This window comes from Barbus barbus (genome assembly GCF_936440315.1).
Source record: "Barbus barbus genome assembly, chromosome: 32".
NCBI lineage: Eukaryota > Metazoa > Chordata > Actinopteri > Cypriniformes > Cyprinidae > Barbus > Barbus barbus.
In genome coordinates, this window is record NC_136760.1 from 4,351,631 (window position 1) to 4,363,325 (window position 11,695).

Consider the following 11,695-nt stretch of genomic DNA (forward strand, 5'->3'; position numbering starts at 1 on the left):
GTAATACCAGCACACAGACACGTTGTTCATCTTATTCTTTAAACGTGTAAGCCTGTGGGAAAAGAATACAACCCAAAAAACTCAGTTCTGCTGAGGTAATCTCAGTTTATCTGAGTTTACCAATTCTGGATAAACTTCAAGGTTTAGATCAAAAATCCGGCCAAAAGTTCTCCACTGGATCTTCTGGATAGGCTTGTCATCTTGAATCTTTTTTAGGGCTGTGGCAACATGGTGTAGCAAAATAAAAATATTACAGTTCATGGTGGGAGAGTAGGAGAAAGTGTGGATAAAACTGGGCAGATATTATCCTGTAAACTTTCCAACAACGTATTTCATTCTTTGTAGTTGTTGATGAGGGAGAAATGAATAAATAAAGCAAGCGGCAGTAAATTGTGCACAACGTACAGCTCAGAATACACTGTCCTTAGTTCAAGCACATATTTATGCGGGCTACACCAGCATGAGTCAGTGATCCATATCATTTGTTGTGGCAATAGTAGCAACACTACAGTCCTTTCAGTAATATATTTTGTGGTTCATCATCAGGAGATCTGATGACTGTGAAGAGCTATGGGGTATTATGTACATATAAATATTGTTTTTATTCAGAGCATAGTACATAATACAGAGAGAGAGAGAAGAAATTTACACTAGAGCAGCATTTACCAACTTTTTTGTCTTAGGTACCCGAAAACCTTTAACCAAAAACATCCAGAAATGACAATATTCTGAATATAATTTAGCTATAATAATTTATATGATCAAAGTCACTTTTAAAGAGAAAAAAAAACCCATCCATTTTCCAAACCTGTTGTAACAGATAAAATATGTACGTTACACATTATTTAATTTTTCTTTATCTCTTTTTCTTTTATCTGTTTATTTTTCTGTGGCAAAAAAACCCACTGTGAAATGAGACTCCACTGATGTAGTCAAGTACCTTTTCCCCTCTCTGCACATTGTGTGGTCTCACTGATATGGAAAAAGGTCGGAGTGGAACAGTCATAAGGCTGTTGGTAAAATGGATTCCTTACCGCCTGTGTAGAGGCACAACTCAGTTGCATTCTTGAAAACAACACTGGAAGAACTGCATTGCTCTAAATCGCATTAGCACCCTGGCTGCTTTCCCCGAATGCCTACAGTCATTATAGTCAATAGATAATCTATTGTAAACTAGTAAACAGTTAATCGCATTGTAAAATATCAGACAATGTGTGTTTTGTTTTCATCAAGTCATAAAAATGAATTAAAAGATGCCTGGAGCTATTGGTGGAGAAATAAATCACATTGTGTTTTTGGATACATTTGCACAAGGGATGAATTTAAAAACAATATGCTCCTTCCTGACTTCTTACATGGCCTGAAACGGCAGTATTTATACATTAGGCCTTATACAGGAGCTGTTTTACTCAATAACAAATCATAGTTTGCTTAGAAACAATTAAGATAGATCTTGTCTTCTGTATTGTGATGCCCATCCAAATGTAATGAATTATTGACAAATAAAAAATGTAGGTTGTCTTTTTTTTATTGTTAAAAATATAGCCTACATGGATGAATCGTTTAGAATATCTATAACATGCATTCAACTTAACATTACATTTAATTAAGCACATTTCACTCCAAATCACTGTAATACACATGACTGTTTTGCTTATTTATGTATTTGTTAATTTTAGTTATTTTCAAAGGTCTGCATACTACAGAATTTATAATAAATCAGCATTAAAGGCATTAGAAGATATATTACCATATTACATTATGAATAAAAATCATGTTTTTTTTTAGTCTTAATGTAATCAAAGTAATTGATTAGGACGAAAAAAAAATGAAAGCCTGTTTTTAAGATTTGTGACATTATTTTCAAGATAATTCAGTACATTTCCCTCCAAATTAACATAATGCACATGATTTATTTTTTGGTAATTTCAGTTCTCACGTATATACATCACTATTTATAATATATCAACTTTAAAGGTATCAGAATATATATTACCATGATGTATAAATACTTTATAAATTTAAGTAATGTGTGTTTTTTTTTAGCATTAATGTAATGAAAATGATTTGATTGGGAAAGGAAAAAAAATGAAATGAAAATCTACAAATCTAAAAAAAAAAAAAAACAAGGCTTATGTTTTATACAAAATGTAATTTCCTTTGATCTTTTTTGGGGTAAAATATGACGTGGGCATGTTGTAATGGGTTTGACCCACAGACAAATTAACCCTTATGTTGTGCATTTATTTGTATGTGGACTTCTCCTAGCAACTGAGCACATCTTTTTTAGAGGAAACCAGTCTGAGGATGCTGTAGGTACACAGCACACATAAGCAGCCAAAATAAACCCTTACACTGGCAGGCGGATGCCACAAAAAAAAGAATCCCTGTTTCTTTTTTCATAAGGTCCTTTATTTTTACATGAACAGGAGAAATGGGTATTTATATCCCTGGCTGTGTGCTGCGGCCTCTCCACAATTACAGACTGTTCATCCCAGACTCTGAAGAGGGAGAGACAGAGGGAGGGAGGGAGGTGTAGCGAGATGAAGGGAGGGGGACAGCAGGACAAGAGGGGACCAAGGGACAGCTCAGAAATATATTGTGCATTAATGTATTTATTGACAAAACAACATATTTTAAGTGATAATTCATTCAGAAATCAAAATCTACTCAGCCTCCATATAATTTTGTTCTATAGATTTATATATATATATATATATTTATATATATACACACATTTCTATTATATATTTTGCTATAACTTTGTTCTGAGATACAATAGGCAAATTTTGGAAAATGTACTGGTTGCTCTGTTTAGTGATAACTCTGAAATTTAAGTTGCTTTTCATTGATAATCTTTCTTTTCCAGCGAGCATTTAACTGAATCAGTGGGTGAAATCAAGTACTGAATCAGCTGAAATCATGAATCATGAATCAACTCAAAAAAACAATGAAAGAAAAAACTGATTGTTACAGTAATGTCGTATGACTTGATGCTTTTGCGGCAGTTTTTGAAGTTTGAAACCTCAGTCTCCATTCATTGCAGATGCATAGAAAAGAACAACCCATACATTTCTTTGCAATTTCACCTTTTGTGTCCCATGGAAGAAAGAAAGTCATAGGTTTATCTTTAAAGGTTGATTTGTTGTGCTGTTTATTAATAACAAAACATTTCTTTATGAGGCCTTGTTTACAACTGTTTAATCCTCATACACGAGTGAGGACTCGTTTTACAAGAATCTGCTTCACAAGCGTGTTTTCAGAAACAAAATATACTTGTAAAACAGGGTACACCTGTAGTAAGCCTGTGAAAATGACCAATCAGCACACCTCTGGCAGATAACAGCAATCAAATACTCCCATCATTCGTATTTGATTTTTGTAGAACAATATGGTAACTCAGTAACCGAAAAGTGCAGGATACTTGTAGTTTAGAATTTTTTTAAAGACTTCACATAAATACAGAAATGTATTTATATGTACATTATTCTTTTATTACGTTGAATGAGAATTGTCCCGTGGCTAAGGCCACCCCTCAGGTTTGCTCTGTGAAGACTGTTGCATATCTTGGACTTTGGGATCCGGCCTTGGTTTTGTATGATGGTTTTGATGTATCCAGCATGCTTGATGTTTTTTCAGGGGGCTGGGGATTTGCGGTTTGGTGGGGGTGCCTGAAGCCAGGGTGGTGTCTGAACCACCTTCTCTCCACTGGCCATGTGCCCAGTGGCGCTCCACCTCAACTATATGTCACTGCAGCCAAGCCCATCTAGGGCAGCCAAGAAGATGGCGTGCAAAGCAACAGGAAATACAAGACAGCCTTGTTTATGAGTACAGTGTGTGATGCAATGCTGCCTGTACTGGACCGTCTGGTGCCTTTGAGGCAGACATCTTTCAGTGCTGACTGTAGTGTCAGCAATCACAGCTGCAGAGGGGATTACAGAAGACCCAAATTTCACCAGTAAAAGTTTTAAATGTCCTTAAGGGACTGTAATGTGTTTTACGTAGAGCTGTTGAGTTTGTGGTCATAAAACCCCGAAGAGCGTTAGCGTTTTTGAGCCACGGGTTCCCTTGGGAGATTCTAATGGCTTTTTAGAATAGTAGTTTTCAATTTATGAGCACAGTAAGGTCCATGTTGAATAAATCTTGTAGAGGCGTTGTTGGTTTGTTTGAGTTTACAGTTTTATTTTCTGTGCTTCAAAAATGTAAGTTGCTCAAATATGGATTACAGCTACCACAAGGATGCGAGTTTACATGCTTATTGAGACATCAGTTGTAGTTACAATTGTTTCAAAACGTTTTGTGACGAACTTCATCTCTGACAATGTGACTTTCTTACTAACAATATGACAAAGTCAGCATGAGATAGAAATTGTGATCATTTTTAGTGTCACATCCAAGTGAAATGGCTTCTGTAGGGAAGGAATAACACCGCAATGTTCCATAAAATAATAAAAATGTATGGTGATTTCAGTATCTCACAGCATTGTACTCTCACACTTTTCCTCTAAATTGTGACTTTGTAACTCAGTGTAACTTCATAGGAATATCACAATGTGGCTTTTCCTTATTTTAAACTATAATTATTTTATTCTAAGAAAAATGGGCTTCCATGCTATAAGTTTGAGAAATGATTGTGTTTAATTTCTTTTTTAAATAAATTCAAGTCTCTTCAACTAATGTCTCAAATATTACTTCTAAATAAAAAATCAGAGGAAGCAAATTAACCTTCTTGATTAGCCTACAAATGAACTCTCTTGAGCTCTATTGTGGTGATCATGACTTTGAAAAATTATCAAAATGATCATGACTTTAATTTCCTCGAGCTGCGGTTAAAGCATGTAAACATTTTGTATGCTTCAGCAGTTTAACTATACTCTCCTGTGATGTTAATGTTCTTCCTTGTTCTGAAACCGATATACAGAACAACTCTATTGGGAGTCTGTCAAAGGCTTAATGGGGAGTCAGGTTGCTTTTGATATCACTTTCCGTTTGTGAGACGGATTGCACTTTGCATGCGTTTGTTGATGGATGTCTCAGCAGTCTGTAACCTACTAACAGTGAAGTGTTGGCACAGTAACTAATTGCTCTTTGGCTCTTTTGCAATTCTAATATATTTTCACCTTGACACCTACAACTTTGTTTGCAGATACGGTTGCCATAGCAATGTCTGCTAGTCAAAATAGGCGTCACATTATTTAAAGGTAATGCATCATAGTTTTAAAACAAAGAAAATGTAGCATTGTTTCTAAACTGAACATTTCTCGAAGTTCAATTTTGGAAGAACTTTAAATAAAATTAAAAAACAAACAAGTTTGCAACTGCTAAAAAACAAAACAAAAAGCAACATTCTGATTATTTGTGGGTGGATAAGACCAATCATTAATGCAAATATTAACTACACTTTCTAAATAGGCTACAGAAATTGAATAAAAGTGTAAATCAACATTAAAGTTAGCCTATTCACCAAAACATTTAGTCAAGAGCAGTGAGGGATTTCCTCTGTCTTGTGTTGTTTCATTCACATTAAATGACAGACCGCACAGCTTTATTAGGCTGCTGTCACAAGACTTATTTTGCGCAAGATTTGCTTGCAAACTCAATTTGGTACTCGCAGCGAGCGCGTCGGATGTGACTGCAGTGCACAGAAAAGTGCCTCTGGAGCGCGCGAGTACCGAATGGCTTAAGACGTGAAAATACATTTTTGTGACGATACAATGACCGATTAGGAAATTGACAATTCTGTCAACTGCACCGAAACGTGAGCTAAAGTCTTGAAATCGCAGCGTTCAGCTATGCGCCGATGTGAAGAGAAGATCAGAAAGAGGACGCGGTACAGCTGAATCACTCACGCGGTTTTCAATGACTGATTTGATCTGATGGTTTGTGTAGATTTATTTACTCATCTAACCTACATGCTATAATACGGAAGTTCTAAGCGGCCATGCATTATTATAATTTTTCTGTCTTGTTTTCTTGTGATCACGACTTAATTTTCTCGTGATCAGGACATAACGAGTTGTTTTGTCGTTATCACGACTTAATTTTCTCGTGATCTCGACATAACGAAAGTTGTTGATCTCAACGTAAAAACCGTTTTCTCACGACGTAATTGTAGCTATCATGAGAAAATCAGGGTCGCTATATTGTCTTCGACGATAAAGTTGCAGAGCCGACAGCCTCCTTCTCAAGTGTCGAACACTTATGTGTAAGTCGTCAATCACTGACAGACACAGAGCTATTTCAGTTTGAGTGAGTACCTGATCAAAGTAAAAGCGAATACGATCATCCATGATGCTGCGATGTTGCTGCTTATAGCATTTTCTCATGCCGAATACACAGAGAAAATTAAGTCGTGATAACGACAAAACAACTTTCGTTATGTCGAGATCACGAGAAAATTAAGTCGTGATCATGAGAAAACAAGACAGAAAAATTAGAATAATGCATGGCCGCATAGAACTTCCGTAATATTGAATAAATATTTTGCAGGAATTTCCCTCATTTTAAAGCTGAAAGTAATGCGATATAGCCTGCGCAATACCGCACCGAAATTCAGGACCCAATTAAACAATTCTATTATACAGAGGATTGTGAAATAGTTTTCCATGACTCTTCCAAAACATTCAAGGTTTATTTATTTTTCCAAAACTTTCCAGGCCTGTAAATTGCCGGCTTAAAATTCCATGACTTTTCCGGGTTTTTCATGACCATACGAACCCTGAATGTGATGATCGGGTGCGGTTATCCAAATCAGACAAAAAATATATAGGTGCGGGTGGTTGGCGTGTGGATAATTTATTTGAAGCTGCGGATTCGGGTGACGTTTTAGCTCATTCGCGCATCACTAATACAGTTCCAAAAGTTTAATTAGGATCTGTGGCCCTCCCTAGGCTCAGCGAGGAACTAGATCCATTGGAACTGGGAACGGCACTCCTGGCCGAAACTGGGGAACTGGATTTTCTGGGACTGTGATCTGCAGTTCTCTTGGGGGGTAAATTACTGGAACTGGAGAACTGGAACCTCCTCAGGGCTAAACTGAGGAACTGGAGCCCTCTTTGGGCTTAACAGGGAATCAGAAGCCCTCACTGGCCCGAACTGGGGATCTGAGTTCAATGAAGCTCAATAAACTGAGGAATTAATCATCCTTATCGCTCCCTTTTTTTTTTAGTACAATCAACTGGAGAAAGACATCCACGGAACAACAGCGATCCAGCAGGTAAATGACAAGACAGACAAAGAACTTGTAACCTCGTGACCAAACAATGAGCATATGGATGGAGTGTTGTTTTATAGGGAGCTTGATTGGCAGCAACAGGTGAGGAGGATTCCCTGATGGAGGTCAGGTGTGAGTAATTTATGACGGAGTGCAGGTGAGTGGCAAGAGGGATGCTGTGTGTATTTATATATACATAATAAATATACACAGTACACACACATATATTAGATAAACAAAAACTTTTATTTTTAGTCAAGACATTTGCCAATATGATTAAAAGATGAATATGAGACAAAACTACAGAATATCACATTTTATTATTAGCCGTTTCAACACATACATGCTTTACCAAATAAAAAGAACAGCACTTTTAGAGTTCATCCCATTGATGTGACCATAAGTATTGAGACAGTTAAAAATAAGGCAGATATAAAAGATTAAAAGCTATTATTTAATTACAGATCCCTTGCGCACAATCACAGCAGTGAGTCTGTGACCCATAGACATCACCTGACTCTTGGTCTCATCCTTTGAAAGACTTTTCCCAGCCTTTAATGCAGCCAATTCCAATTGTTGCTTGTTTTGGGGAGTTTCTGCCTTTCCTCTCCAGCTGGTGAAATTAATGTTCAATCGGATTTAAATCTGGAGATTGACTTGGGCAATCTAAGACTTTCCATTTCTTTGCCCTTATAAATTCCTTGACTGAACTGGCAGGATGTTTTGGGTCATTGTCCTGATGCAATATGAAGCACTTCCCAATGAATCTGGTGGCATTTTCTTGAATATTGGTAGGCAAGATGGTTTTGTACCCTTCCAAGTTCATTCTGCTACTGTCATCATACATTAAGTCATCAGTAAAGTTGAGAGGGCCTGTTCCAGAGACAGCCATGCATGCCCATGCCTTGACAACACCTCCACCATGCTTTACAGATGAGGCTGTATGCTTGGGATCATATGTATGTATGTATAAAGTCGTGAAGTCGTGGCCTAATGGTTAAAGAGTCGGACTCGTAATCCAAAGTTTGCGGGTTCGAGTCTCGGGCCGGCAGGGATTGTAGGTGGGGGGAGTGAATGTCCAGCGCTCTCTCCACCCTCAATACCATGACTGAGGTACCCTTGAGCAAGGCACTGAACCCCCAACTGCTCCCCGGGCGCCACAGCATAAATGGCTGTCCACTGCTCCAGGTGTGTGTTCATTGCTGTGTGTGTGAACGTTGGATGGGTTAAATGCAGAGCACGAATTCCGAGTATGGGTCACCATACTTGGCAGTATGTCACTTCACTATAAAGATTTTGGAACTTCATGTTTGCAAGTTCTAAATAAAAAACCTTTGGAACTTCAAGTTCACAACTTTAAATACAACTTTAGACCTTCAGTTTTGCAGTTTCTAAACTGAAAAAACTTTGGATTGTCAATTTTAGAACTTCTAAAAAAGAAGTTTGCAACTTCTAATTAAAAAAACCTTAAGGACTTATTTTGGACCAATTTTGGAACTTCTAAATTTAAAAACAAAAACTTTTGGAACTTTAAATTTGGAACTTCTAAATTAAAGGAACATTTGGAAGATAATGTTTACAACTTCTAATCTGAAAAAAAATTACTTTGGAATTTAAAATTTGGAACTTTTAAAATAAAAATGTATATAATTTTAGAACTTTTTTTCAGTATGGAAGTGATTATTTGCCATATATCATGCAATAACAACCAAATGTGTCCCATAAGGCCACCATATTTGGAGGACAACACATCGTTTCTCAAACCACTTGACATGACGACAACGTGTCTGACCTTTAAGATGTGCATTGTCACTTTTTTTTCTCTCTTCCTGCTCGCTCTACACTTGAAGCAGATCAAAGGCTGCGCATCCTTCACCTGTCCCTGGAATCCACCTCCTCCTCCATCCATCAGCATGTCTCTTCTCCCAGCGCATGGCAGCAGCCCAGGCAAGATCAGGCCTCGGGGAACGCTTTATGATGGACATGCGGCACCACGATACCATTAGAGCTATGTGCATGTGCGTGTATGTGTGTTTACTTGTGCGTTTTTGGGATGGGGCTGGTTGGGAATGGGGAGGGGGTGAAGCGGGAGAAACCAGGGTGTGAGCCTGTGCAGTCAAACATGTCACAGCTTTGCTCAGGTGGTTTTTCTGATGTCTGCGGTTTAGACAGGGCGTTACGCGACGTTCACAAGAACTTTGAGGAGAAAAAACAGAAGAAAAGAGAGGGATTCGGCATGCATCAACATGCATACCTGTTGCTGTGCAGAGAAGGCCCTGAAGGCACGGTGAGAGTTTCTCATGAGTGTGATGAGCCAAACCCAGACAACAGGCCTACGAGAGCACTGTGCTCACCTGAGCCACACTGGCTTAGAGTGGCGTCAACCACCAACACCTTCACATTCTTCTAGGTTTTTTTTCCCTCTCTGCATCATGTTTGTGTGGGCCGCTGCTGACTGCGGCTCGCTTTAGAGGTCTTGTTTTTCTCATGAGTTTGTGGGTGGTAGTTAGAGAGGCAGGTCTTAATGCTCTATGATGTCTGTGTGACTATACTGTATTCGGCACGTCACAAAGAATGGATAATACGACTGGCACCAAGCACTCACCATGATTGTCACCATCATAAGAGGATATGAGATGAAGGCTTACAAAAGTCCTGCAGTCAGATTACTGTGTTGGCTGTTGGGTCAGTGACGTAAAGTTTTATTTGCTTTTCGCAGACCTTTTCATTTTGTACAAAATTTTCTCAAATCTGTTAAGTTATTCAACAACACACTACATGCGTTAAAAGCAGTTTTGATGTTCATTATTGTTATGTGTGTGAGGGAGCAAAAAAGCATTTTTTTTTTTTTATATTTGAAATAAAAATTAAATGTAAAAAAAAATGTGATTAAAAAGTTAAATGTGATTAAATTTTTTTGAGTGCAAATTCATTGACATAAAATAACAAAGCTTCCAAAAAAAATAAAAAATCATACACTAAGTAAAGTGATTTTTAAGTCAGGTGTTTACTTTTTTAATTAATTAATGCTAATTGTACAAGTATTCAAGTAAAACACCTTGTTATTGTCGGGCGCTTGTGCTCTGTCCAAGGTCGTTTCCATGGCAATTGCTATGTCGCATCACAACCTGCGAACTGAGTCGACTGGTTTGGAGTGCTGGCGAAACGGATTTCAAGGCATACGAACTCACACGAACTTACACATACACACACTCATACACTTCCCTACCCCCATCCCACGCCTTCGTCGCTTCATCCTGTCAGGTGATAACGGGTCCGTGTGTTTGCGCTGAATGGCTAGGATTGCTATGCAAGGATTACTAGGATTACTATGCAAGTTATGTTCCTGTGTTGACTGTGCTCCATGCTGAGGTTTTTGTCTGTTCTCACACTGCACTCTCGTTCAGGAACGTAGTGTGAGGACAATTTTTTTCTCCTCTCTTTCCTCATGTTATGCTGTATTTCTTCTTCTTCATTGCATTTCGTTGCCTTGTACCTACATGTGCAATGACAATAAATTGAATCCAATCCAATCCAATCCAATTCTGTAAAACATATTCATATGTTTTCATATGCTTTTACAACATATTTTCTGTTAAAGTCCGCATGAAATCTAAATTTACACTATTTACTTTGGCAGCGCACATTTCTAGTCTTAAAGTGAACAGTTTAATCCATGCAAGTTAATCCACTGAAAAAAAATAACAGTTTCCTTGGTAATATTTAATTAAAGTCTGAACATTTGCTTTTGCTCTGGAATGGCATTCCTTCTCTGATGACGTCAGTTTGACAGCTTGGGCAAAACATCCTTAACCACTCCCCTCCAACCATTAGTTTGCTACGAGCAAGAGATGAGCACTAAAATAAAACCCCACCTTCTAATCAATATTCCTTTTCGATTATAAATACGTCACTATATTGAAACAAAAAAAAAGTCAGCTACATCTTCCAGTTCATGTGGACTTTAACTCTTTGCATTTTGTGTACACTCTTAAACTGACACTGCACTGTAATTATTCAAATTAGAATCCACACCCATATACTACTGTGCACAGAAAAAAACTAACTGTGATTAGTCACTTTTCCTGTTGGGTGGCTCTTGGCCAGTCTGCAAACTGGACCAGACTTTATGCCGATACTTAAAAGTCTGGCTGTGGAAAAATCATATTAACAAAATATAGCTGCAAGCAGCAATTAGGGGGCCAAGCACTCCAGCAGCAAAATGATGACCTAAGCATAGCATGAAGCATCAGATCAAGTGCAATGAGTACTAAAAGCAATTTTAGGATGATTTCAATTGAAATGGCTGAAATACAACCTAAAGTAATGTGATTAAATGGCTTATCACTTTTGACCAACAGGTGGCACCATTATGAAAGCGATGCGTTGTGTTCTGCATTAGGTGACAATGGCACACACAAAGTTTGGTGTCATTCTGGCATCATGCCTCAAATTTGTTGCGGTGTTAGGTGAAAACGGTTT